This window comes from Apodemus sylvaticus, chromosome 3 (genome assembly GCF_947179515.1).
Source record: "Apodemus sylvaticus chromosome 3, mApoSyl1.1, whole genome shotgun sequence".
In the NCBI taxonomy this organism is placed as follows: Eukaryota; Metazoa; Chordata; class Mammalia; order Rodentia; family Muridae; genus Apodemus; species Apodemus sylvaticus.
The window spans coordinates 19,806,910-19,832,467 of record NC_067474.1 but is presented as its reverse complement, the minus strand read 5'-3'; the positions used below and the strand labels follow the sequence as shown (position 1 = coordinate 19,832,467).

The 25,558-nt window shown below is 44.2% G+C and overlaps 1 protein-coding gene across 3 annotated transcripts in view; it reads right to left on the bottom strand.

Moving 5' to 3' along the window:
- Fam110b (family with sequence similarity 110 member B) overlaps positions 1-24,727 on the bottom strand; it is a 133,614-nt gene extending 108,887 nt beyond the window's left edge. For all 3 annotated transcript variants that reach the window (XM_052176033.1, XM_052176032.1, XM_052176034.1), the window contains exon 1: positions 24,426-24,727. The gene's annotated coding sequence lies outside the window, so the exon portion shown is untranslated. The remainder of the gene's footprint in view (positions 1-24,425) is intronic.
- Positions 24,728-25,558: the final 831 nt, after the last annotated feature.

Genomic DNA, 25,558 nt, shown 5'->3' with positions numbered 1-25,558 from the left:
CACTGCATATTACTGGCAACTTTGCTATCGTAATAGTGAAACGCAGTAAGAATCTCATATCCAAATGAATGAGGCCAGAAGTGCTTCAGATTTCAGACAGATAGGGGGTTTTCTTAGGGAAGGAATCCAAGTTCAAAGACAGACTTCACTCTGTCTTACTTTCCCTACAAGATGCTTCACAAGTTAACTTTGAATCCTCTCAGGTCCATCAGGCTGGACTCTCAAACCAGCATAGGACTTACGAAAACTACTACTGGGTAGCTAATAAGTAATTGGTTCAAAAAGGATAGTATTTACAGCTCAGTGGTCAAAAATACTCACTTGCCATCAAAATGGAATTTCATCTCTTCTCAGAGTTTTTCTCAGTATCAAATATATATATATGTATATATATATGTATGTATGTATGTATATGAAATATATACATCACTGACAGAATATTTAAATTAAAATAGTAAGTAACAATTACACGTCAGTTCCTAGTGGCAGCAACACTATAATCAGTTCTACATGAGGATTTTCAGCTTTTCCTGCTTCCTGACACCCCTGCCTACCACACTAGAACCACTTTCTCTGTTCCGTTCTTTTCCCCTCACTGGCACTGCAGAATTCAACCTATCATGCCACACTGTTTTAAGACCTCAGGCCCTGGAAGTTAGTTGTCCTGTCTGCTCACCTAGCTGATAATCAACTGGCTTAAACAAGCAGTTGATCCGTCGTTTGATCTCCAGGCCATCCCTAAACACATCCTTTCCTAGTGCACACTGACGGAGCTGGGTCTGCTCTCTGACCGTCCTCTTCCTTGCCCTGAGTGAGTCCCCTCTAGATGAGACAGGCTCTCTGGAGTACTTCCTGGCACAAAGCATCCCCTAGGAGAGGTTTGCTAAATAGCCAGTGTCAGGCAGCTTAACCAATCTGACATATAATGAAAGACACACATCCGGGCTCATCCTGGGTCAAAAATTTGACCTGCAATCCCAACAGATCAAGCAGTGCCCAGGAAGGGGGAGGGGCAGGGCGTATCGCTCCCCATCACTAACATCAGCTCTCTAGCTACCTTTCTCACAGGTAGAGCATGCCAGCTGCTTCAGGAACACATTGACTGAGGCCAGGAAGAAAACCAAGAGCTGAGTCCCAGAGCAGAGTTCTGGATCCCCACTGATGTGCAAAGGGGAATTGAGGTCATTGCTATGCTAAGCTTTGAGAACATTCTTTATGCAACAAGGGACAATGAAGCCTTTACTTTAACTTCTAGCTTTCTTTCCTCCCAGTAAAATCTTTTATCTGAACGTATCTATTTCAAAGATTACAAAAACAACCAAACCTCATCAAATCAGCATGAGGAAAGTTGTACTTCCTTCCGGCCACACCTACCTAGGAGGAATCAGCCTTCTCAAAGGCTAGCACCAAAGACAAGGTATTCTACTGGGTTTTGTTGTGTGAGACAGTCAGATTAAATGGGTCAACTACACAATTAAACCATAAAGATAGAATGGATTTAATAATGTAATAATAGTTCAATATGGTGGGAGTTAAATGCATTTCCAAATAAAACTAATCTTAATTGTAGAATACACATTCATTAGATTTCTACTTGAAATCCTTGTAATTTTGGAAAAGGTTTGATTTGGTTCACTGAGGACTTTTTGGTATAAAGAACTGAGACAAAGTTCAGAGACGGTTACATATTTCTACATATTTAATTAATTTAATAGCATCTAAATCAATTTTGCTGTAATAGGAAAAAGTATTTCAAGCATGTAAATTTGACGTATCTATCTTAAAGTAAAAACCACCTAAGCTTTCTGAAAATAAAAATAGCAACCTGCCAACTATTAAACTCCTAAGAAAAAGACTAGATTTTCATTGGGTAAAATTTTGCTACATTTAAAAGTACTTTATTAAAGTAGCAAACACTACACAGTACATTTTCTTTGAAAAGGAAAATGAAGTGGTTTACTTCTGTGTATCTACCATGCTCATCAAAGGCAAACCCTACCTCACACAGGATTTTAATTGAGAAGCCACACAGAATGAAGGCAAGTCGGAAGTATGTAAGAATGGGTCTATTAAAGACAAAGGGACAGCTATAGTCCTAGCAGTGGGACAGGCTATAATCCAGCACTGGGAAGCAGAGGTAAGAGGATCTCAACTTAGAGGTCAGCTTGTGCTAAACAGAAAATGTCAGTCAACCTGGACTTCTGAGCAAGGCTCTGTGTCCAAAAAAAAAAAATTCTCATGTATGCATATATATACACACATATGTGTGCATGCATGCATACTAAAGACTATGGAGGCCGCATTGTAGGTTTCTGATGAGAAGCCTCCAGTCCTGGCAGGGACTATTCCTATCCCACACGTCCTTCAGACCCCTCCCTTCCTGCCTGACAATCCCAGCTGAATGCACCTGTTGTCCCAGTTTCAACAGTGGCACCTCACAGGTAAGATTTCATCGGGCAGTTTAGAATCACCAGCAAAGATATGGGAAATCCCAAGAGTCAGAAACTGGGACAGATGGGCAAGTCTGTGTTTGAGCTAAGCTGCAGGTAACACTGAACTACAATGCAAAGCACTTGCCTGCTCAAGGCTTCCTTGTAACCTGGGTATAGGTGTACTAAAGAGGATCCTCTGGAATCCCACTAACCCTAGTGTAGGAAGGAGGTCACTATACAAACGCCTGTGACTGTAAGGGTTGACAGTTCAAACCGCAGGGCAGGTCACCTTGAACAGCCTTTGCACAGAGAACTGATAATCTGGCCACCTTAGCTCTGACAGTGTTAGTTTTGCTTGAGCCTCTTCCAAACAGGGTGGGGTGGGAGGGACATTTGGACAGGATAGAGAGACAGAAGGCAAAACTGCAACACTTCCCGAGTGCACCAGGACCTTAATGCACAGAGTCAATCCCCATTCACAGGAGGCCCGTAGTCCAGTCCCAATCACAGAACAGGAGGAGGTATCCCAGGACTGAAGGCAGCAGCTTCACCCCTCCTGTGCTTTGCTTCTAAGTGTTTATCAGTTTGCAGTGGTGTTAAAGGGAGAAGTGACCTTATTTCACAACAATGGGCCCCTGAGAGTGCTCTGAATAGACTCCTCCACTTAATTCCACCATGGAACGGGCACAGAGCCTCCGAGGCCTGATGAAATCATTCCACACTGAGAAGTAGAAAAGATGTGTTAGAGACAAAGCAGCCTCTGTGGGGACAGGCAAAGCCAAGAGGTAAGGAGATGCTACTGTGTCCACCCAGGAATGCGGGACAGAAAGGTGACTGTCTACTGCACCGGGAGCTCAAACGTCCATGTTCCAGCCCAATGCCTGCTGCACACTGGTTCAGTCTGGACTGTGACTCCTCCACCCTCATATTAGGCTGAAAGCTGCCTTCCTACTGTCCTTCCCAGATTCTGGTTCAGTAATTTAGAGGACATACATGTCATTAATTCTATCACCTAAAAAGGCCTTTCTGATATAGCAAATTACTATTGACACATCCTAGGAAGTGCCAGGCTGGAGAAGTTCCCAAGGAGAGAGAGATAGTACCCAATGTGTACCAGAAGCCGCCATGTGGGCCTAAAGACAGTGATCTCCCTCTTCTCTCTCTCTGTCTGTCTCTGTCGCTGTCTCTGACTCTGTCTCTGTCTCTGTCTCTGTCTCTCTCTCTCTCTCTCTCTCTCTCTCTCTCCCTCCCTCCCTCCCTTTCTTCCTCTCCCTTCTCTCTCTGTCTCTCTCTGTCTTTCTCTCTCTGCCTCTCCTCTCTCTCTCTCTCTCTCTCTCTCTCTCTCTCTCTCTCTCTCTCTGCCTCTCTCTGTCTCTGCCTCTATCTCTGTCTCTCTCTTTCACCACACACACACACACACACACACACACACACACCATGCTGCTATGACATTCGTCTACCTGCCCAGGGTGAAGACACTGTAACAGCAGAAATCTGGGAGAAAGAAATCTCTTCTTTAAGTACAGCCCAGCTAGCCTCATACTAGAGACAGCACACTAATTCCAAACATAGCGTCTAGGAAGGCAGGTCCTGCACCGACTCCCATGTGGGGGCCTTCAACACACGACCTGGCTAAGTCGAGTTAATGGAGGACACAGTCCAGGTAGACCAAAAGTCAGAGCCTATGAGAGCCACTCCGTTACTGCACGCTCCAGTGTATGAGACCTCAGACACAAGAAAAGCTAAGGCACTACCCAGCACGTGTCTCCAGACCACTGCCACGCCCCAAACAACTTGAAGCCTGTCTTGTCTCAGTGCCAATGCCTGTCATCACGCAGCACTGTGACTGGGACTCGTGGGCCCTAACTTTCATAGGAATGTTTCAGACATTTCTAGGTGATTTTTTTTTTCAGATTTTGGAATATTTGAACAACTTTGACTGACTGAGAGGATCTCAGGGACCAGGATGCTTCAAAATCTCAAGTGTATGAAAGAACAGATTTCTAAAATGTTCAGATTTTAGGAAATTTGTATTTGCAGGAGGTGGGGGGCATGGAATGTATGATAAAGTCCCTGAGAAAGTCCAGTGAATTAGAGAAACCCAAATGCAGATCTATGGGGCCCTTCTTATCTAACCCGGTAACCTGAGGGAACTAGAAGAGTCTCCAGGCCAGACTGGCGTGGCCTGTGCTTAGGAGACGTTGTTGCCCACAGTTACTACTACTTCCCCTCCTGCTCCTACAGGGCCATCTGCTGAGCGGAGTGTGCCAAGAACATGGAGTCAAGGAATTGCAGAGTCTGGCACGGCAGCACTCAGGAGAAACAGCAGGCCACAGCCGTGAGGCACATACGATCTTGGGTTTTCCTATAGCCATAAGAAAGAGTAAACGAGAAACCAGTGACGGGCAGTATTATGACTTTACCCTAAGAAATATTACTCTTTGCATTTTTTCAAATTGTTTCAAATCTTCAAACCTGGGCCTATCTTCACACTTACAGACATTTCAGTTCAGGAAAGTAACATTTTCCATGCCTGGCAAGCAGGGGGGCCAGTGCCCTCCCATAGCAACCAGCACAAGTGTGAGCTGTAGGTGCTTCCGGAAGAGATGAAGGCATTCGCCTCCACGGCAACGCATCTTCCATCCTCTGTAATCTGTCAGGATGTAGTTCCTCAATCCCAACTGCAACTCCTTCAGCATATTAGTCATTCAGCATATCTTCCATGCTCCACAACTTCTCCAGGGCACAGCTCCTCATTCTCAACTGCAGACTCCTTCAGCTCATAAGCAATTACTCACCCTGACCTGTGGAGAGGCCCCACCCACAGAACGGCCGGAGAGCTAAGTCTGAGGCAGATGGCCAGCAGACTCAGCTGGATCCACTAGGACTGACATCCTCTGATTATTGCCCGGCTAAAGCGCACTTTATGTCTCTGTGATCAGGCTTCTCAAGCATCGTGAAGATATGATTGCTTCCTTCGTTCTTTTTATCAGAACACAGAAGGTCAAAGAAAATTAGAGCGAAGACATTATAACGGGAGGCTGAGAGAATGACCGAGGCGCATAACCAGAAAGGAAGCGAAACGAGCCTCAGGCCACGGAAAGAGCAGGTGTGGAGGCTGAGCTGGTCACGGAGAGGGCTGCAGATGCGGGGGCCAAGCCAGGCAAGACCAGAAAAATACATGACACTTTCTTTTAAAAAGCACAGTAGCCAGGGCTTTGAGCAGCCTGGAAACGGGCCTGGACGGTTTCTCAGCTGACTCAGATGTGAGTATGGCAGACACAGGAAGACGAGAGTCAGGAAGATTTCCAAAGTGGGAAGAAAGATGGGATACCCCAAGAATGCAGAAACTGGGGTGGGGGGCTGAGGGATCCAGGGATCTCGGTTTCCAGGGAGCCCCCAAGCATGAGGAAAAACGCCTGAGGAGCCCAACCTGTCCTCCCGCCTGCGCTCTGGAGGCCTTAGCTCACGGGTACATTCCTGCTGGGAAACTGGCTCAGTCCAAGGAAAAAACTCAGGGAAAATCTCACTCCTTTCTAGAAAAAGTATCCTAGGGGTTTTGTTTGTTTGTTTTGTTGTTGTTGTTGTTGTTGTTACTGCTGTTGTTGTTGCTGTGATAACCACTATCATCAAAAGCAACTTGGGGAATGAAAGGATTTGTTTGGTTACAGCTGGTTGTAGCAGGTTACAATTCATCCTCAAGAGAAGCCAAAACAGGGACTGAAGCAGGGCCCAGTGAGGAATGCAGCCATGGCTTGCTTAGCCAGGTTTCAAATATGGCCCAGGACCACCTGGCCCAGGATGGCCTCACCCACAGTGGAATGCGCCCTCCTCTATTCCTTAGTAATCAGGACAATGTCCCACAAACACCCTCCCAGGCCAGTGTAGCGGAGACAGTTTCTCAACTGAAGAAGATTCCCCTCTTCCCCAAGGTTGCTTTAAGGTTATTCCAAGTCCACAAACCCAGCCAGCTCTGTGGGTTTCCCGGGTCTCCACAGAGATGCAGCCAATCCACTGAAAACTCTCTGCGCTCCAAGTGCTGCTGCCACACGTGCTGCTTCAGATTTCAGGAGGGCCGCTCTGCTCGCACCTGTCTGCAGAACAAAGTCTCTGAGGAGATTTCTCCTGCGTTACACATCAAAACGTTCGCAAGGGGACCCATGCCCTCTGGCACAATGTTCTGTATGAACACTACTTTTTCTTCAAAGAGGGATCATTACGCCACCAAGGCTGCTACCACAATGGATAGTATTTTATAAAATACCCTAAACAGAGTGGCTTATGAACTTAAATTTATTTCTCACAGTCTGAGCATGAGAAGTCCAACGTCAAGGTGTCTATGATCTGTTACCTGGAAAAGATCCACTTCCTGGGTCACAGATGACATACCACAGTATCCTCGGGAGCAGGAAGATGCAGACTCTCTCCCTACGCTTTTACGAGGACACGAACGAAATCTATGGACTCCTTCTCCCTCCTGACTTAGTTACACCCCACTGCTCCCCAATACTAATGCTTTGGGGACTGCAAAATAACACTGCCACTGACAGATATGAAATTGGGAAGGTCTGCCTCAGTTTTGTGTTTATTATGATTTTTAGGTGGACTTAAGGAGTCATAAAAAAACAAATGGCTTAACTGAATAATAATAATAATAATAATAATAATAATAATAATAATAATAAAAGCACCTACTTCCTTTTGTGGAACTTCCCACATTAGATTTAAAAATGACACTAGCCATCAAATCAAACCTATATGAACTTGAAATCAGATAGCATATATTTATGAGTTTCAAAGCATTTCCCTCTGTTTTAAATCTCAAAACCAAATGAGAATGAAAACTAAAATCAAGTCTCAAACTGCTCTTATGTCTTAAATTTGAATGGAAGCAATGCTAGGCGTTAGTCATGAAGTGGAGAGATGCTGGTCTGTACTGAACTGACACCAGTGAGCATGATCGTCACCACACACCCTTTGTACAATAAGGAGAAGGGTGTGGGGCAGTAGGCCTGAGAGGTAGCCTGGTCCTCAGCTGAGCTAAAGATTTTGAAGACCTGGAGACTCTGAAGCCCCAGTAAGAGCTTCACCTGCTCCTGGGCCCCTGTCAGCATCCCCCACAGATTTGTGGCCATCAGCGATGTAAGGGCAATTCCCCAAGCCCTTACAGGTGAAGATGAGGCATCCCTAAAGTCTCAGATCAAGACAATAGGACAAGGGACATGACTGTCACCTAGGCTCGAGACAGAGCTCTCCAGGCTAACAAGGTACCTAGAATGATTTAAAAACCTTCACCTAATTAGTTAGGCCACAGGTGCACGATAGCCAAGGTCACAAGCCAATCTGAATGACCTACGGGGTACCCAGATATTTTGGTTTGACATTCTTCCCAGTTGTGCCTGTGCTTGAAGAGGAGGTTATCAGGGAATTGGTGGGCTAGGTACAGCAGCTGGCTGGCCACAAAGTGGGCGAGCATTCTATAACCACCCAGAACCAAAGGTGCAGGAAGGCTGAACTCATTCACTCTCTTCCCAGCTCCCTATCTGCTGGGCTACTAGAGCGGACCTTGGTCTGGAACCCATCCACTGGCTACCCTTGCTTCCCGAGCCTGTAGACAGCATGGATGGCTCCGCCCCCTAACCACATGAGCCGCCTCCTTCCTTACAATGCCTTTGCTGCTGGCTCTGCCTTTCTGTACAAGAGTAAGTCAAGTCTTACTCTTGACTACAGCAAAGCATACGCATTAATGCTGCCAGATAAAATGCAAAACTGGACGTAAGATGAAGATACTCAGTTATTTCAGACACAAAAAGAAAGAGGATTTGTTGCTGTGTCGGTGCACTTCATTAAAAGGTCCCTCTATGTGGTTTCTTTATCGCTGACTCTCAGTACCTAAGAATCAGAATGCTTCATGTGGAGAAATGGCTCCAGAAAACCCTAGGGGGAAACAGCAGTTGGGGATTAACAAGGAAAACAGCCTAGTCCTGTGCTAGCGAATGCTGAAAGGAGAAATCAGATAAGCAAGGAAGAAGTGAGCTGGAGCACACACCAGGCTTATGTGAGAGGGCGTGGCTGCTTCCACCTGGAAGAAGATGATACAGCATACAGAGTTGGACACCTCTCTCCCTCCCCGCCCGTGTCTGTCTGTCTGTCTGTCTCTCTCTCTCTCTCTCTGTGTGTCTCTCTCTCTCTCTCTCTCTCTCTCTCTCTCTCTCTCTCTCTCTCTCTCTCTCTCTCTCTCTCTCTCTCCTTCCCTCCCCTGCCCAAACCCAATTTGTGGGACTCTCATCATTTCGAAGGAAAAGTTAATTTTTTTCTTTAATTCAAGCAATTCCAACAGACCACCAATCTTTGCTGAGATTACTTAAGAATATTTCATTCTCCCAGGGTCCTAAGCAGCCTGCAATCCCCTCTGGAACTCCATTCTCTCTCCACCTTCATCAGACCTCAAGAGCCTGAACTACACAGGTTAGCGTCCCTTCCCCCACCCTCTTTCCCAGCTTGCTGAGTCCTCTGGGTTCCCAAGCTGCCCTGAGCATACTGCTATCCCCAGAGGACCTCCATTCTCCTGCCATCTCTCTGCCCACCATCATTGGACCTGATGGTCCCTGAACCATACAGCCCAAGAATCCCCATCAGAGGCCTACCACAGAACCATCAAGATCAACCCCCACCCTAAATACCTACTACAACAAGAACACCCAGGCACCAAAGTCACCCAGATGCCGAAAGGCCCTCAAAAGAAAACAGCCAACACAAGCCAGGGCAAATATGACGCCTTCAGAGCACAACTACCCTACAACATCAAGCCCTGGAGATCCTAATAACTGAAGCACAAGAAAATGCCCTTAAATCCGATCCTATAAAAGGTCACAGAGGGCTTTAAAGAGGAAATAAATAAATCCCTTAAAGAAATACAGGAAAATACATTCAAACAGGTAGAGGTCTTTACAGAGAAACAAATAAATCCCATAAAGATATACAAAAAAAATACAATTAAACATGTGAAGGAAATAAATAAAACTGTGCAAGACCTGAAAATAGAGATAAAAGCAATAAAGAAAACACAAAAAACTGAGGGAATCCTGGAGATGAAAAACCTGGGGAAGAGAATAGGAATAACGGACACAAGCATCACCAACAGAGTACAGGAGATGGAAGAGAGAAGCTTACGTATAGAACATACAATAGAAGAATTGACATATCAGTCAAAGAAAATGTTTAATCTAAAAATTTCCTGACACAACATCCAAGGAAATCTCAGATACCATGAAAAGTCTAACATAAGAATAAAAGAAATAGAAAGAAAAAAAGAGTCTCAGCCCCAAGGCCCAGAAATGTTTTTCTTTTTTTTAATTGTAAAAGAAAACTTTCCCAACCTAAGAAAGAGATGCATATAAATATACAAGAAGCTTATAGAGCACCAATTAGAATGCATCACACAGGAAAATCCTCCTGCCACATAATAATCAAAAAACAAAATCAACAGAACAGAGAAAGAATATCAAAAGCAGAAAGTGGAAAAAAGGTCAGGTAACATACAATGGCAGACCTATCAGAATTATACCAGACTTCTCAACAGAGATTCTAAAAGCTAGAAGGAACTGGTCAGATATCTTGCAACCTCTAAAAAACAAAAACCAACAATAACAACAACAACAAAACAACAGATACCAACCTAGACTACTATATCTAGCAAAACTGTCAATCATCACAGATGGAGAAAACAAGAAAATAAGACAAATCCAAATTCAAACAATATCTATCCACAAATCCATCCCTAGAGAGGAATACTAAAGGAATACTAGAGGAAAACTCTAACTCAAGGAAAATAATTACATATAAGAAAATACAGAAAATAATTCCAAGGGAAGCACATACAAACACACAAACACACTACTCCACCAACATCAAAGTAATAGGAGTTAAAAATCACTGGTCATTAATATCTATCTTTCAACATCAATGGACTCATTTTCCCAATAAAGACACTGGCTAACAGAACACATGTGAAAGCAGGATCCATCATTCACTGCACACACGAAACACAATATAAGCAATGAAGATAGACATCACCTCAGCGTAGAAATGGAAAAAAGTTCTCCATGCAAATGCACCCAAGAAGCAAGCTGGAGTTGCCATTGTAATCTCTAATAAATTAGACTTTCAACCAAAATTAATCAAAAGAGACAGGGAAGGACATTTCATGCTCATCAAAGGAAAAAAATCTACCAAGATGATAATCTCAATTCTGAATATCTATGCCCTAAACACAAGGGCACCCACATTTGGGGGGAAAAAACTGCTAAAGCTTAAAATGCATATGGAACAACACATATGAATAGTGGGAGACTTCACCCTACTCTCTTACCAACAGACAGGTCTTCTAGAAAAAAACTAATGAGAGAAATAACAAACCAACATTATGAATTTAGTGGACCTAACAGACATCTAAAGAATATTTCACCCAAATATAAAACAATATACTTTCTTCTTAGCACCTAATGATCCTTCTCCAAAATCGAGCACAGACTCGGTCTCAAAGCAAGCCTGAACACATACAAGAAACTTGCAATAATGCCTTGTATCTTATCAGCCCACCATGGATTAAAGCTGTGCCGTAACAAGGACAGAAACACCACAAAGCCTACACACTCATGGAATGATCTCTGGCTCAGGGAAGAAATAAAGAAATAAAGAAAGAAGGTAAAGACCTTCTGGAAATCAATGAAAATGGAGGCACAACATACCCAAATGTGTGGGACACAGTGAAAGCAGTGCTAAGAGGAAAGTTCGCAGCACTAAGTGCCTCCATAACGAAATTAGAAAGTTCTCATACCAGCAAATCAAAAGTACACATGAAAGCTCTGGGGGGAAAAGAAGCACACATACCAAAGAGGAGTGGAAGGGAGAAATTAAAATCAGACTGAAATCAACCAGTTAGAAACAAAGAAAACAATACAAAAAATCAACTAAACCCAGAGCTGGTTCTTTGGGAAAATCAAGGAGATACACAAACCCTTAGCCAAACTGCTCTAAAGACAGAAAGACAGTATCAAAATAAACAAACTCCGAAATGAAAAGGGAGCCATAACAACAGACTCTGAGGAAATTCAAAGAATTATTAGGTCTTACACCAAAAGCCTGTACTCCCTAAAATTGGAAAATTTTAATGAAATGGATGATTTTCCACACAGATACCACTTAACAAAGTTAAATCGAGATCAGATCAATTATTTAAACAGTCTTATTACCCCTAAAGAAATTGATGCAGTCATCAAAAGTCTTCCAACCAAAAAAGCCCAGAGTCAGATGGTTTTAGTGCAGAATTCTACCAGACCTTCAAAGAAGACTTAAGACCAATACTCCTCAAACTAGTCCACAAAATAGAAAGAGAAGGAACAGTGCCAAACTCAAGTCTATGAAATATGAAACCACAGTCATACTGATTCTTAAACCACAAAGACTCAATAAAGAAAGAGAACTTCAGGATAATTTCTCTTATGAACATTGATTCAAAATTACTCAATAAAATATTTGCAAATGAAATCCAGGAACACACCAAAAACATCATCCAGCATGATCAAGTAGCCTTCATCCCAGGGATGCAGGGATGGTTTAATAAATGGAAATCTATCAACAATCCACCATATAAACAAACTAAAAGTACTCATTAGATGCTGAAAAAGCTTTGACAAAATACAACACCTCTTTATGTTAAAAGTATTAGAGAGGTTAAGGATACAAGGTACACACCTAAACATAAAGCAATATACAGCAAACCAATAGCCACCATCAAACTAAATAGAAATAAACAAGAGATTCTACTAAAATCAGGGACAACACAAGTATATATAATCAATATATGATAGTATATATAATCAATCCCAAAAATTCTACCAGAAAACTACAACAGCTGATTCAGCAAAGTGGTTGGGTATAAAATTAACTCAAAGAAATCAATAGCCCTCCTTTATACAAATGATAAAAGGACTGAGAAAGAAAGTAGGGAAAACACCCTTTACAATAGCCATGAATAATATAAAATATCTTGTAACTCTAACCAAGTAAGTGAATAATCTCTAAGACAAGACCTTCAAGTCCCTGATTGAACAAAAAATTGAAGAAGATATCATAAGATAGAAAGATCTCCCATGCTCATGGATAGGTAGGATTAACATAGTGAAAATGTCCATTTTACCAAAAGCAATTTACAGATTCAACGAAATCCCCATCAAAATTCCAACACAATTATTTATAGACCTTGAAAGAGCAGTTCTCGACTTCATATGGAAAAAAAGCCAAAACAAAAACAAAAACAAAAACAAAACAAAACAAAAAAACCCAAAAGATAGCTAAAACAATCTTGAACAACAGAACTTCAGAATGAATCACCATCCCTGACCTCAAGCTGTACTACAGAGCAATGGTGATAAAATCTGCATGGTATTGGTACAGAAACAGACACATTGATCAATGGAATCAAAGATCCCATAATAAACCTACACACCTATGGTCACTTGATTTTTGATAAAGAAGCCAAAACCATACATTGGAAAAATGAAAGCATCTTCAACAAATGGTGCTGGTCTAACTGGATGTCTGCACGTAGAAATAGATCTATATTTATCACCCTGCATAAAACTCAAGTCCACGTGGATCAAGAATCTCAGCATAAAACCAGATACACTGGAAGAGAAAGTGGGAAATACCCTTGAATGCATTGGTACAGGAGACAATTTCCTAAACACTAATGGCTCAAGGTCTAAGACCTTGACAATAGATAACTGGGACCTCATGAAACTTCAAAACTTCTGTAAGGCATAGGAAGTACAGTGTCATTAGGACATATCGGCAGCCTACAACTGGGAAAGGTTCATCACCAACCCTAAATCTGACAGAGGGCTAATATTCAAAATTTACAAAATGCTCAAGAAGTATTTAGACACCAACAAACTAAATAACCCAATTACAAAATGGGGTATATAATTAAACAGAATTCTCAACACAGGAAGTTTGAATAGCACTTAAGAAATGTTCAAAGTCCTTAATCATCAGGGAAATGCAAATCAAAACATCTCTGGGGTTCCATCTTATACTCATCAGAATGGCTAAGATCAACAACTAAAGAGACAGCACATGCTGGCAAGGGTGTGGAGCAAGGGAACACTTCTTCATGGCTGCTGGGAGTGCAAACTTGTACCATCACTTTGGAAATCAATTTGGTAGTTTCTCAGAAAACTGGGAATAGTTCTACTTCAAGACTCAGCTATACCACTCCTAGGGATATACTCAAAAGTTGCACCAACATTCCACAAAGACACTTGCTCAACTATGTTCATAGCAGCTTTATTCGTAACAGCCAGAAACTGGAAGCAACCTAGATATCCCTCAACTGAAGAATGGATAAAGAAAATTTGGTAAATCTACACAATGGAATACTATTCAGCTATAAAAATCAAAGATAACATGAATTTTGTAGGCAAATAGATGGATATCCTATCTCCCTGAGTAAGGTAATCTAGTCCCCAAAGGACATATATGGTTGCACTCAGCTATAAGTAGATACTAGCCATAACATACAGGATACCCATGCCACACTCCACAGACCTAAAGAATCTAAACAAGAAAGAAAGCACAATTGAGGGTGCTTAAATTTCATTTAGATGAGGAAATGAAATAGTAATAAGAGGCATATGGAGGGAGAGATCTGAGTAGGAGAGGGGATGAGGAGAGGAATGTGTGGGGGTCAGGATCAGGTATGGGAAGAGACAGGAGAGATGGCCATATGGCTGTGAGAATGAATGGAAATCTGCAACTGATGAAAGTGGGGAAATGGGGGAGGGGCACCTCCAGGACATGACAGAGATTGGGACAAGGGAGGCACTTAAGAATCAATGGGGGTGACCTTAACTAGGATTCATAGCATTGGGAATTTTGAAGAGAAAATCTCCTGTAGCCATGCAGGAACCCCAGCACAGCAACAGAGATACCAATCCACCCACAAAACCTTCAACCCACAATTTATCCTGTCAACAAGAAATTCAGGTATGGAGGTTGGAGCAAAGACTGAGGGAATGGTCCACAAATAATTGGTTCAGCTTGAGACCCATCCCATGGACAAGCACCAATCCCTGACACTATTAATGATACTCTGTTGTGCTTGCAGACAGGGGTCTAGCATGGCTGTTCTTTGAGAGGCTCCACCCACAAGCTGACTAAGATGGATGCAGATAACCCACAGAGAAATCATGGATGCAGCTTGGAGACACTTATGGAAGAATAAAGAAAAGGATTTGGGGCCTGAAGGGGATAGGAACTCCATAGGAGGCCCAGCAAAGTCAACCAACCTGGACTCTTGGGGCGCTCAGATTCTGAACCACCAACCAAAGAGCAAACATGGACTGGACCTAGGCCTCCCCACACATACACAGCAAATGGGCAGCTTGGTCTTCATGTGGGTCCAGAAGGGGCTATCCAAAAAGCTGTGGTAGGTACATGGGATACACTCTTCTAGCTGGGCTTTCTTGTCTGGCCTCAGACGGTGAGGATGTGCCTAGCCCTGCAGACTTATGTGCCAGGCTGGGGAGGATACCTCAGAGGAGAAGGGAATGGGGCAATGGGGAGGAAGTACTGTAGGAGGGTGTAACCAGAAGGCAGGCAGTGAATTGGATGTACAGTGATTAAGTAAAATAAATAAATAAATATTTCAAGTACCTGCAAAACATGTATTTATATACTGATGATAATATTCTCTTCCACTATGAACTATATATAAATATAAATTTATAACCAAGGAAATAAAATAAAATCTTCAATAAATCAAAGAACAAAGAACTAAGTTCCTACACAGTCAGCCCTATCCCTTCAAACCTGATAGCCACTCTAGGCAAACACATCGAGTTAGGCTGCATCCCATAGGCCTAGGAACCAGGTATGCAACATGCAGGAGTCAACTGACATTAACAGCATCTACATCCAGTTGTCTAGAAGCCAGTGGTCCTTTCTCATTTGCTCAGCCATCCAATAAGAACAAAGTTTGATTAGGAAGAAAAACACAGCATTCCAACTAGTGGTCATAGGAAAGAACACAGAGCAGTAAGAAAGCTAAAGGATTTTTAAATGCACAAATCACAGCCAAATCTACATCGAGCCTCCTAGTTCAACACTGTTCCCTTTACACAGTGAAAATGCACACATCAGGCTGTCACCCCTTGCCACCAGTCCCCACTTACTGAGCCCAGTTTCCAAATGTCTATTATTCCTTGCTTTCACAGTGTTATGGATGGGTAGCACCCAGGGCCTCTGCTCACTAAGCAAGTGTCGGCAAATCAGACTGTTTTTAACAAGAGTGGGAATGGTGTCCCTCACTAAGCTACGGGAAGAAAGGTGACTATTGAAGCTGCATGTGTGGTGACTAAAGGTGCATGCACATCCATGATTATGAGGTGTTTGCACAGAACTATGCAACAAGCAATAAGACAGCACTGAGAAGGACTAAAAGCTTGAAGCCTGCCCAAGGGTTGTGATCTCTGAAAGAATAGTTTTCCTTTGAAAACTGCAGATAGCATTTAAAACAAAGCACCAGCAGGCCACACTCGTGATTTCAATCACATGCACAGTGATTGAAAACAACTAAACTGAACTGGGAGAAGAATCCCAGCCCAGAGTAGCAACTGGCAGGGTCTGTCACAGCCATGTCAAGGTCAGGAGACTGATGGCTCGAGTGTCTTAGGCAGCTGGAGTAATTCAGTAAGCACTGGCCACTTTCATGCGGGTGGCACTCGCCTGCAACCTTTACTGCCATTGCTTTTGAAGTCTTTTATTATTTTTTTTTATTTATGGGTGTATGTATCTTTTTGTGTGGATGTATGCCATATGTGTACCTGCCCATGAAGGTCAGAAGAGGGCATCAGATCCGCTAGATGTGGAATTGCAGGCCACCTGACATGGTGCTAGGAACCCAGGATTGGTTCTCTGGAAGATCAGGGAGTGATTTTAATCACTTCCACTTCTTTAGCCCTGTTATATAATAATTGTTAGCATTTGTCTAGGCTCAGCCCCACAGCTACTTGGCAACAGCCAGGTGTGCCTGACTAACTATAGAAGGGGCTGCTCGCCCTCCTCTCTCTCTTGCCTTCTTGCTCTCCCTCTGTCCTCTCCCCACTCCCCCTTCTCTCTCCAGGTGCTCATGGCCGGCCTCTACTCCTCTACTTCTCTACTCTCTCTCTGCCTTTGTCTGTCTCTACGACCCTCTCAACTCCCCTCCCCATGCCCCGAATAAACTCTATTCTATACTATACTGTCATCATGTGGCTGGTCCCTCGAGGGTAAGGGAGGCCTCAGCATGGGCCCACAGAGGCACCCCCTTTCCTCCCCCACACCGGACTACACCTCCACCAAACATATCCTTTTTTCTCTTATCTTTTTATAAAACACAACAATAATCAACTATCTATATGAAGTTATCTCAGGCCTTAGGTGACCTGTGTGGTGAGTGACATTCAGCTCAAAGACCAAGCATGCCTTATCTCCCACAAACTACTGCAAATCTACTGCCCACAAAGAAACCCATGTTTCTAAGCACAATTTCTTCCTCCCTCCAACTGCTCTGCCCCCCATGTGATCTTGCAAAGACTGCAGAGAATAGGTATGCATTGCTCTGCCTAAAAGCCAGTCGCTTCACAGTGCACACTGTGATGAAGGAAAAGATTACCTGAGATCAGGTCTTTTGGCTATGTCACCAGGATCCCAGCGGACCAGGGCCTCCTTGCCTGCAGCAGGCACTGCAGCTGGCACCATGTGACCTGCCCCAGCAGGAGATGCAAATGTGAGCAGGAATTCCAACTCAGGCAGAAGGATCCTCAATGCACAAACCAAACCCATGTGAGGTGTCCTCAGGGATGAGGGCTTCAGAGGAAATCAACAGTGGCTGGGAAAGGGGCCACCACTCTAGCCTCAGCAATCCTGGCATATCAGACACAGTAACTTTTGTCCCAAGACCCAAAAGATGAAATCGGAATACAGAGAAGGAATAAGGCATGAAATCCATGAGAGAGAAAGACAGGAGTTCTGCACTTTGTAAGCTTCTCACCTAACTTCCACAATGGTCTTGACGCAGTGTGTATAGCCTTTCCCATCTTAAAGACAAGAAACTGAGGTCTTGCCGCCTCGAGCTCTAAATGAACTTCACCCAGCCAGTCGGCACCCTCACACAGACTAGACTGGGAGACTTATCCCTCTTCTCAAGGAACCTACTTAGCTCTTCACTGGCTACAAGTGCACTTTTGACCCAGAATTCCCAGGGCCTCAGCCTACCCAGTGATAGGACAGAGATGTAAGGCTCTCCCACCATACGCACACAAGAGTGTCTGAAACTCCCTGAAACACTGCTAAGCTGGGCCTCTCAGATTCCTGGTCTCTGTGATACCAATAACCTAGACTGTGTGTGTATATATGAATACAACACACTCTGTGATACCAACAATCTAGACTGTATGTGCACAAGAATGCAATGCACAGTTCCCTTTCGTGTTTGTGAAGCACACTAGAGAGAGTCTTTGTTGGGGTTTTGTCTAAGCTTCACCCCACAGCTACCTGGCAATAGCCAGGTATGCCCCGCCCCAGAGATCTGGCCCACTATAAGAGGGGCTACTTGCCCCTCCTCTCTCTCTTTGCTCACCACTCTCCCACATACACTCACCTCTCTGCCCCTGGGGCTCTTCCCCTCCCCCTCCACGTGGTCATGGCCGGCCTCCTCTCTCTCTCTCTCTCTCTCTCTCTCTCTCTCTCTCTCTCTCTCTCTCTGTCTCTCTCTCTCTACCTCTCTCTCTACCACTAACTCCCATCCCCTATTCTGAATAAACTCTATTCTATACCATGTCTGTGTGTGTGTGTGGTCCCTCAGGGGCAGAGGTGCCCAGGCAAGGGCCCGCCTGGACACCTTCCCCCACGCCGCCTAGCCACACTCACCTAACCCCTATACCCCCCCACCATTAAGCCTCATCATCCTGCTAAATCCTTCATTGAATCCTTCATCCTCCTTCATTAACTCCTTCAGTCTTCACACCTGGTGTAGTTTTCTGCTGCAGTTTCTGATTCGGCAGGTGATTCTACCAGGTCTAAAGATCTTTCTCCCCAAGCTCCCAAACACAGGGCTTAACTCACTTCCGTCAGGAACAAGCAGTAAGGTACAACTGAACAAGTCCTCCAGCACTGATCTGCAGAACATGCTGCACTGCACTGATGGAAAAGCACACCTGTTTTCCTGTCTCATGACCTGGAATCAGGCTCCGCATCACAGCTGGTGTTGTGTCACAGTCCAAGTGACACTGCAGTTTTGTCCCAGTGGCATGGAGTATATAACACATTCCAATGTCAGAGGTGTGCTATACAAGGAAGAAAAAGTCAGAATCCCAGACAGCAGGCCCCTCCGCCTTCTCTGCTTCCTTCTAATCCACCAAACACTGCTCCTCCCCACACCAATACCTTGGTCATGTCTTCCTGCTTCCACTTTTCTCCAAAGATCCACTATCTGTCCCCTTCCTACAACCAAGTCTCCAAAGCTGCAAATTAAAGCCAAGCCCTCTTCAGATTAAACCACCTGTTCCTACCATACACAGAAAAAATGGAGAACACACACACACACACACAACACACACACAACACACACACAACAGTGGTCGGCAAGGCCAACAGCTGACCTAGTTTGGCCTTTGCTACAGGGCATTCGCCTAAGCCATCTCTACTGTCAACCACCCTTCAAAGGTTGCCTCCTTCTGTTTTGTTTTGTTTTAGCTAACTCTCAGCATTCACTATAGTTCTCTCACTGAGACTCTCCAAACCACTCTTCACACACAGGTGGGAAGTCTTCCCCATTCTCAATTGCACTTGGAATTCCTATAAGTTAGGTTTTTGCATATTCATTTAATTTGGCAGTTCTCAACCTGAGGATTGCATAGCCTTGGGGGGGGGGGGTTCACATATCAGATATTTACATTATAATTCATAACTATCAAAATTACAGTTATAAAGTAGCAACTAAAATAATTTTATGGCTGGGGTCATCACCACATGAGGAACTGTACTAAACAGTCGCAGCGTTAGGAAGGTTGAGAACCACTGATGTGATTTACTCTCTATTTCTCCACGTTGAATTCTTGATTATCAACCTGACCAGGTCTGGAATCATCTAGGCAACAAGCCTTCAATCACACCAATAAGGGCTTATTTAGGTGAGGTTAGCCTCTGAACGTGACTGTGAAGGATGCTCTTGATATTAGGTTAGATAAGGTGGGAACTTAGCTCCATGTCTATTCTCTACCCTAAGCTCCCATCCTGCACTACACACACACGGAAGGCTGGCTGGGTTGAAGCAGCCATCTCAAGTCGCCTCCTGGCTACAATTGCAATGCCTCACCCTCCTGCCTCTGTGATTCCCCGGGAACTATACGGCAAAATAAATCTTTCTCCTTCAAGTTGCTCTTGTCAGCCTCTACAGGGCTTACAGTTAAAGGAAAAGCAATTAATACATACCGTGAATGGGTGGAGACCGCATCTTTTCCTGGCTAGTGTTTAATTATTTATTTTTAATATCTGGCACATAATAAAGCCTCTGAAAATAATTTTTAATATATTAACCATAATAGGACAAATGATTAACTATATCCTTTTGCATAATGACTTCTCTTTCTTTCTTCCTTCCTTTCTTTCTTTCTTTCTTTGTTTCTTTCTTTCTTTCTTTTTTTTTTAAACAAAGTTCCAGTTTGGGGGACCAAAGCACTGCTGGTAATAATGGTCATTTTGAGGTAGTATCCATGATTCTTCTTTAAGAAGCCATCTAAAAAGCTGAAAATAGCTTCTAGTGTCAGTAGTAAGGGGAAAAAAAAACCTGCTTTTCATTACAACACAAAGACCCAAAATCCCATGTGCTTAAGATTGTGTTTTTATAGGTCTTATCTAGAACTGGACAATTTAAACCACATTGATCTTGGCCTGGAGCACAAACCACACTATGGAATTCTTACAATTCTTCCAGAAACCTGTCTGCTAAATGACACAATTTCCTCTAGAACTGAGGTGCTCTCCTTTGGACTTGCATCCAAAACATTTACAATTTTCAAGTCCAGTGCCAGTTGAAAATTGTGTTACTTGGCACGCGTGCGTACACGTGTGTGTGTGTGTGTGTGTGTGTGTGTGTGTGTCTGTGTGTGTGTTCTTGAGAGCACACTGGGGCAGAGGGAAGGGAGGGAGGTTAAGGCTTATAAACACCAGGTCCTTATGTAGTCTCTCCTATTGTAACAAACTTTATCATATGAAAAAGGTTAAAATTCTACCCAGTCCCTGGTCCCCTCATACACATGGCGAAACCAAATTAATATTACTTCGCAAAATAATCATTGAGAAACCCACCCAAGTTGTCTACGAATAAGATGAGAAAGGACCGCAGCAGAACAGAAAAGGTTGGCTGTGTGTTCATTCCTGCCACCACTGCTGTGGACAACGAGAAGGCAGTCCGCAGTCATCATTCAGTGCTTTTGTGGTCATCTACAGGGTTGAAAACTCTCACTGCCCGGAATCCCAGTGCCATCAGGCTCTGGGGACAGCACTGTGCCTGAGTCACCGGCTCTTTCTCAGGGTTTCTCAAGTCCTACTTGTTTATCTTCTTGTTCGTATTTGCAGGGTAGTCAACTCAGACACACCATCCATCATTGCTTTTAGAGATTAAGTTTAGACTCTTCCTCAGCTGTGGAACAAAACCAGCTCAGTTCTCCCTACCGGATGAAAGTGCTCACAGTAAACAAGTTCACTGAAGGAGAGGCGGTCACGAGGCTACGTACAGAGGTGGTCTGTCATAAGTCAAAGCCCCCAACACACCCAACATGGTCCACAGCCTCAGTGTCTAAAGCATCTTTATTAGCCTTTTATCTAATTCAAAGACATTTAATTGTCATCCTTCTCAACTCTCAGAACAAGTAACAATCTTTGCCACACATTGTTAAGACTATTCAGGAGAAGAAGGAAAAAAAAAAAAAAACTCAATTTCTTCTACTTTTGGTCTGTTTGATGATTAAGCACTACCAAGAAAATCCAAATCCGATTTCTGAGTGATGAGATTTTTCTGATACCAAACCCCTGAAGAAGAGAGCAGTCAGCTCTAGCAGCTAAGAGGCAGCAAAGCTCTTCTTCTCTGGGCAGTAGAAAAGCCAGGCCCTGGTGCTTACACACATCTTGCTATTTATTAGCTCTGCCTCAGATAAGTCACTAAATTCATCCACAGAAAGCAGATAACAGCAAAACTATTGTTTGCTAGAGGAGTAAGAGGACGCCTAGAGATATGCTGCTCCCAGGACTGGCCTTCACAGGTAACTGACTGGGAGCCAGAAAACCTTTTACTGAGAGGACTAATTTATTTCCTAGCCAGGGTAGGCAGGCAGCATAGAATAAACTCAGAGTCTTCACCTTGAATATCAATTCTCATTGCAACCTGCCAGGAGTCAGAAAAAATGATAAGAGGTAACAAAAAAGATCAGAGGGGAGCAGAGCCTCAGACAAGTTTCCCCAAATAAATTCAAGAGAGTAGGTTCCCTACCGTTTGTTTCTCTGAAAGTCCATAACAGAAAAAGAAAGAGACCAGGTTAGCTCGAGAGGCCCTTGGCGTAGGTTCGTTCTCCTAACTCTACTGAAAAATAACGAAAGTGAGGAGTACAGCTAATATGTTTTATAAGCAATATGCAGTTAGCATCTAGAACATTATTGGACTCAAAAAAAGAGAAAAGATTCTCCAGGTAAATGCTCTCCAAAAGTTAAAAAGGCAAAGAGGAAACTTAAGAAGCCACATCATATTCGTAACACTCCTGCAGGCTGGCGTCTGTACCATGGGGTTTTTCATGGCTGGCAAGCACTGGTGCAGAACAAACCCCCGATTTCCCTTAAGGGTACCTGTGCTGTGGCTGAGCTGCCAGAGTTCCCCACAGCGCCACCTACTGTTGATGGGCTATACCTACAGCAGTTCAGCTAATACAAAGCCTGTCTGTAGCTAAACACTGAAGAAGGAAAAAGATTTTCACTTAAAACTCAATAGTAGGGACAGAGGGTAAACGGATACCTTCGTGACTACTATATAAAATATATAAGCTTCAAGCATCATATTTTGGTTACTGAAAAGGGTAAGTAGGTAAATTTAGTTTTTTCTCAACCATTTTAGTCTATAGGTACCGATCCCAAGGCTTTAAAGCTAGAGTCATGATGTGCTATGAGGGATGATCACACAGTAAACACATTCATCTTTTATTAATGGCAAGCAAGGGCAGTGTTAACTAACTTCTCTGCCAATATGAGTTTTCCAACTAGAAATTGAAAGTAGTATTCTAAACCTAGGAAAGAAGGCGACTTGAAGATGAGAGATTCAGAATCTTGAAGAATTCAGAGATTTTCCTTCTGGCTAAGCCCTTCATGGACAACCAGATCTTATTACGAAAATCACCAGGCCATGACTGGATGCAGACTCATAGACCAGACAAATACCAAAACCCCCCTTCCCAGCCACTGAGGACACACAGAACCAGCAGTTTGTCAGTCTCCTGCAAACAACTCAACCTCAATTCTGATCTAAAATTAAATCACTGACTCAAAATAGATCATGCTTTAAAAGATCTGGGATCAAAACAAACAAAAGAACCACTCCCCCCCTCCAAACAGCAAAAACATGGGTTGAAAATAAAAACAAAAATATCTAACATTTCACTACAACTATCTTCCATGCCCTATGTTAAGGCCTTTGCAGATTTTCAGGTTCAAAAAGTAATGTCATCCCTGTATTCAATTCACAATTTTTTAGGTGAATAATGAAGAGATGTTACAGATTAAATGTAATGTGGTCAATCAATGGCATGTTACCATCAACTAGCCTGGCCTTATCTTAAAATAACTATGCTTAATAAATGCCTCATTTGAATGACCAGGTCGTAATACCACAAAAATTAATACAAATACAACACTAATCATAGTGATAGCAATAACAACAATAATAAACAATGCCAATAATAACATCCCCAGCACAGGTGCTTTCGCATGACTTCGATGGTGGATGCTAAATAACTCTTTCACACCAAGAGAGGAAATGAAAATGGAAGTCATATTATTCATACAGAAAAAATTGCTGATTCTGCTATCATATTCCTCTCTGCAAAAATAGACTCGGCAGTCCTCACAAGCCAGCCATGCACTGTTGTCACAGATGTGCGCCAGATTTGCACAGGACATAACTTGGCTGTGGGGGGAAACCCAGAGTCAGTCTAAATCTTAAGCAGGAAAGAATGCCTGTTCTTTCTTGGAGGAGAATGGGGTGACTATCAATATTTGTGAATAGCATCTCGAAAGGGTCAAAAAGCTGGGAGTCCGGTGTTTTTATTCCCACTTTGGGAAGTAATAAAGCAAAGTTATCACCTCTTTCTTCTTCACTAGCCACCACGGAAAGACTTGTCACTGCCGGTTTTCACCATCAGGCCCCTTGCTCTAACAAAAGGAGGGCAGCGCAAACACCAGCTTCCCACAGCCTGGCATTGTCGCCAAGTTCTGAGCACCGTTAGGTAGGTGACAGGGGCAAGGACCAATTTTATTCTATTTCCAACCCGCATGCTTTCAAAGAAAATAGAGACGACCGAGCTGTGGGAGGACTGGAGGGGTGGGGGGTTGGGGGCAAACAAACTTTCAGAGCCCCGGGATCTGCATTTCGGCAGAAACTGACAGCACACTGACGAGCCCACGGGATGGCGTGGGTGGGGATGCAGCACCGAGTGGGGCGGGGGGGCCTCCGCGTCCTCGCCCACCTTCTCCCCAGCAGTCAGCGCTCCTTCGGAGCCTGGGCCTCATCTCCGGCCCGGGGTGCGCAGCCCGGCGCAGGGCGGTCATCGGGCCAGGCTCCTTGGTGCCCAGGCCCGGCCGGAGCGGGACCCCGAGAGGGACTCCCCATCCGCCAGCGCCCCAGCTTACCTTGGCGGCGCTCCGGACCCTGCAAGGCGTCCAGGCCGAGCACCAGGCTCCGGAGACCGCGAGGAGGAGGAGCTTGGGCCCCGCGAGGCACTGCAGGCCGGGATGAAGTGGCCGCCGGGTCCTCGCCGCCTGCTCGGAGTAGAGCGGGTTAGCCGAACCGGCCCAGATCGGGCGGCAACGGAGGGCTGGGCTGACGGCAGCAGCGTTTGCTCCTCCGCACCGAAGGGGCGGGCCCAGGCCGGCTCCGCAGGAGAGCGAGGGAGGGAACTTGGAGCCAGTTGCTGCGGCCCAGAGCGCGTGTCCCCGCGCAGCCGGCACGCCCCCAGAGCGCCCCGCCCCCAGCCTACCTTCCTGCCCCACCCCCTCCGCTCCTGCACTCCTCCTCGCTCTCCTCCACCCCGCCCACCTGTGCCTTGGCCCCACCCCCATCAGCCCCACGCCCACCTTGTGGCCCACTCCCCCACTGCTCCCACCCCTTGACGCCCTGGGATGTGACTCCTCCGCCCCAGGATAGTGAACCTTAGGCTGTGTTGGGTTCCTAGAATAGGTGGGCAGAAGTGATGAGTCGTTCTGATAGTCCCTTCTTGAAGATCTTGCCAAATCTCCTAACTCACATGTGGTTAGTAATAGGGTTTTCTTCGTGGGCAGGAAGCATTTTAGGAAGACTAAGTATGTTCTAATTATGTTTTACTAGTGGGAAGTCTAAAAGTTAAACTGCATGTATATCAAAATGACAGAATTTAAAGGAGATTGGGGGGGTCACAGTATATATTCCTTGCCTCCTCCCTCCAAAAACTATTTAGCAAAATTTCTCTGTTTTTAACCCTTAGGACTATGAAATATAATGGCATTTGTATGATTTTCTTGGAAAGGCTGTCTATGCATATTTAAAAGGGGAACTTTTGATTCCCTGTAGTTCAGAAGTTATCAAATAAAAATCAGACAGCGGCAATAAATTCCTGGCTATTTGCAAGAGTATTGTGTTAGTATGTGATGTAATGCTGGGCTTTGAATGAAGATTGCTATGCAAACGAGGTCCTTGTCAGCCTCTATTCCTACTCTGAAATCCAGTGTCCGTGGACAGACGCTATTTTTCATCACTATTATAGCAAATGCAGCCAGTTTCCAGCCAA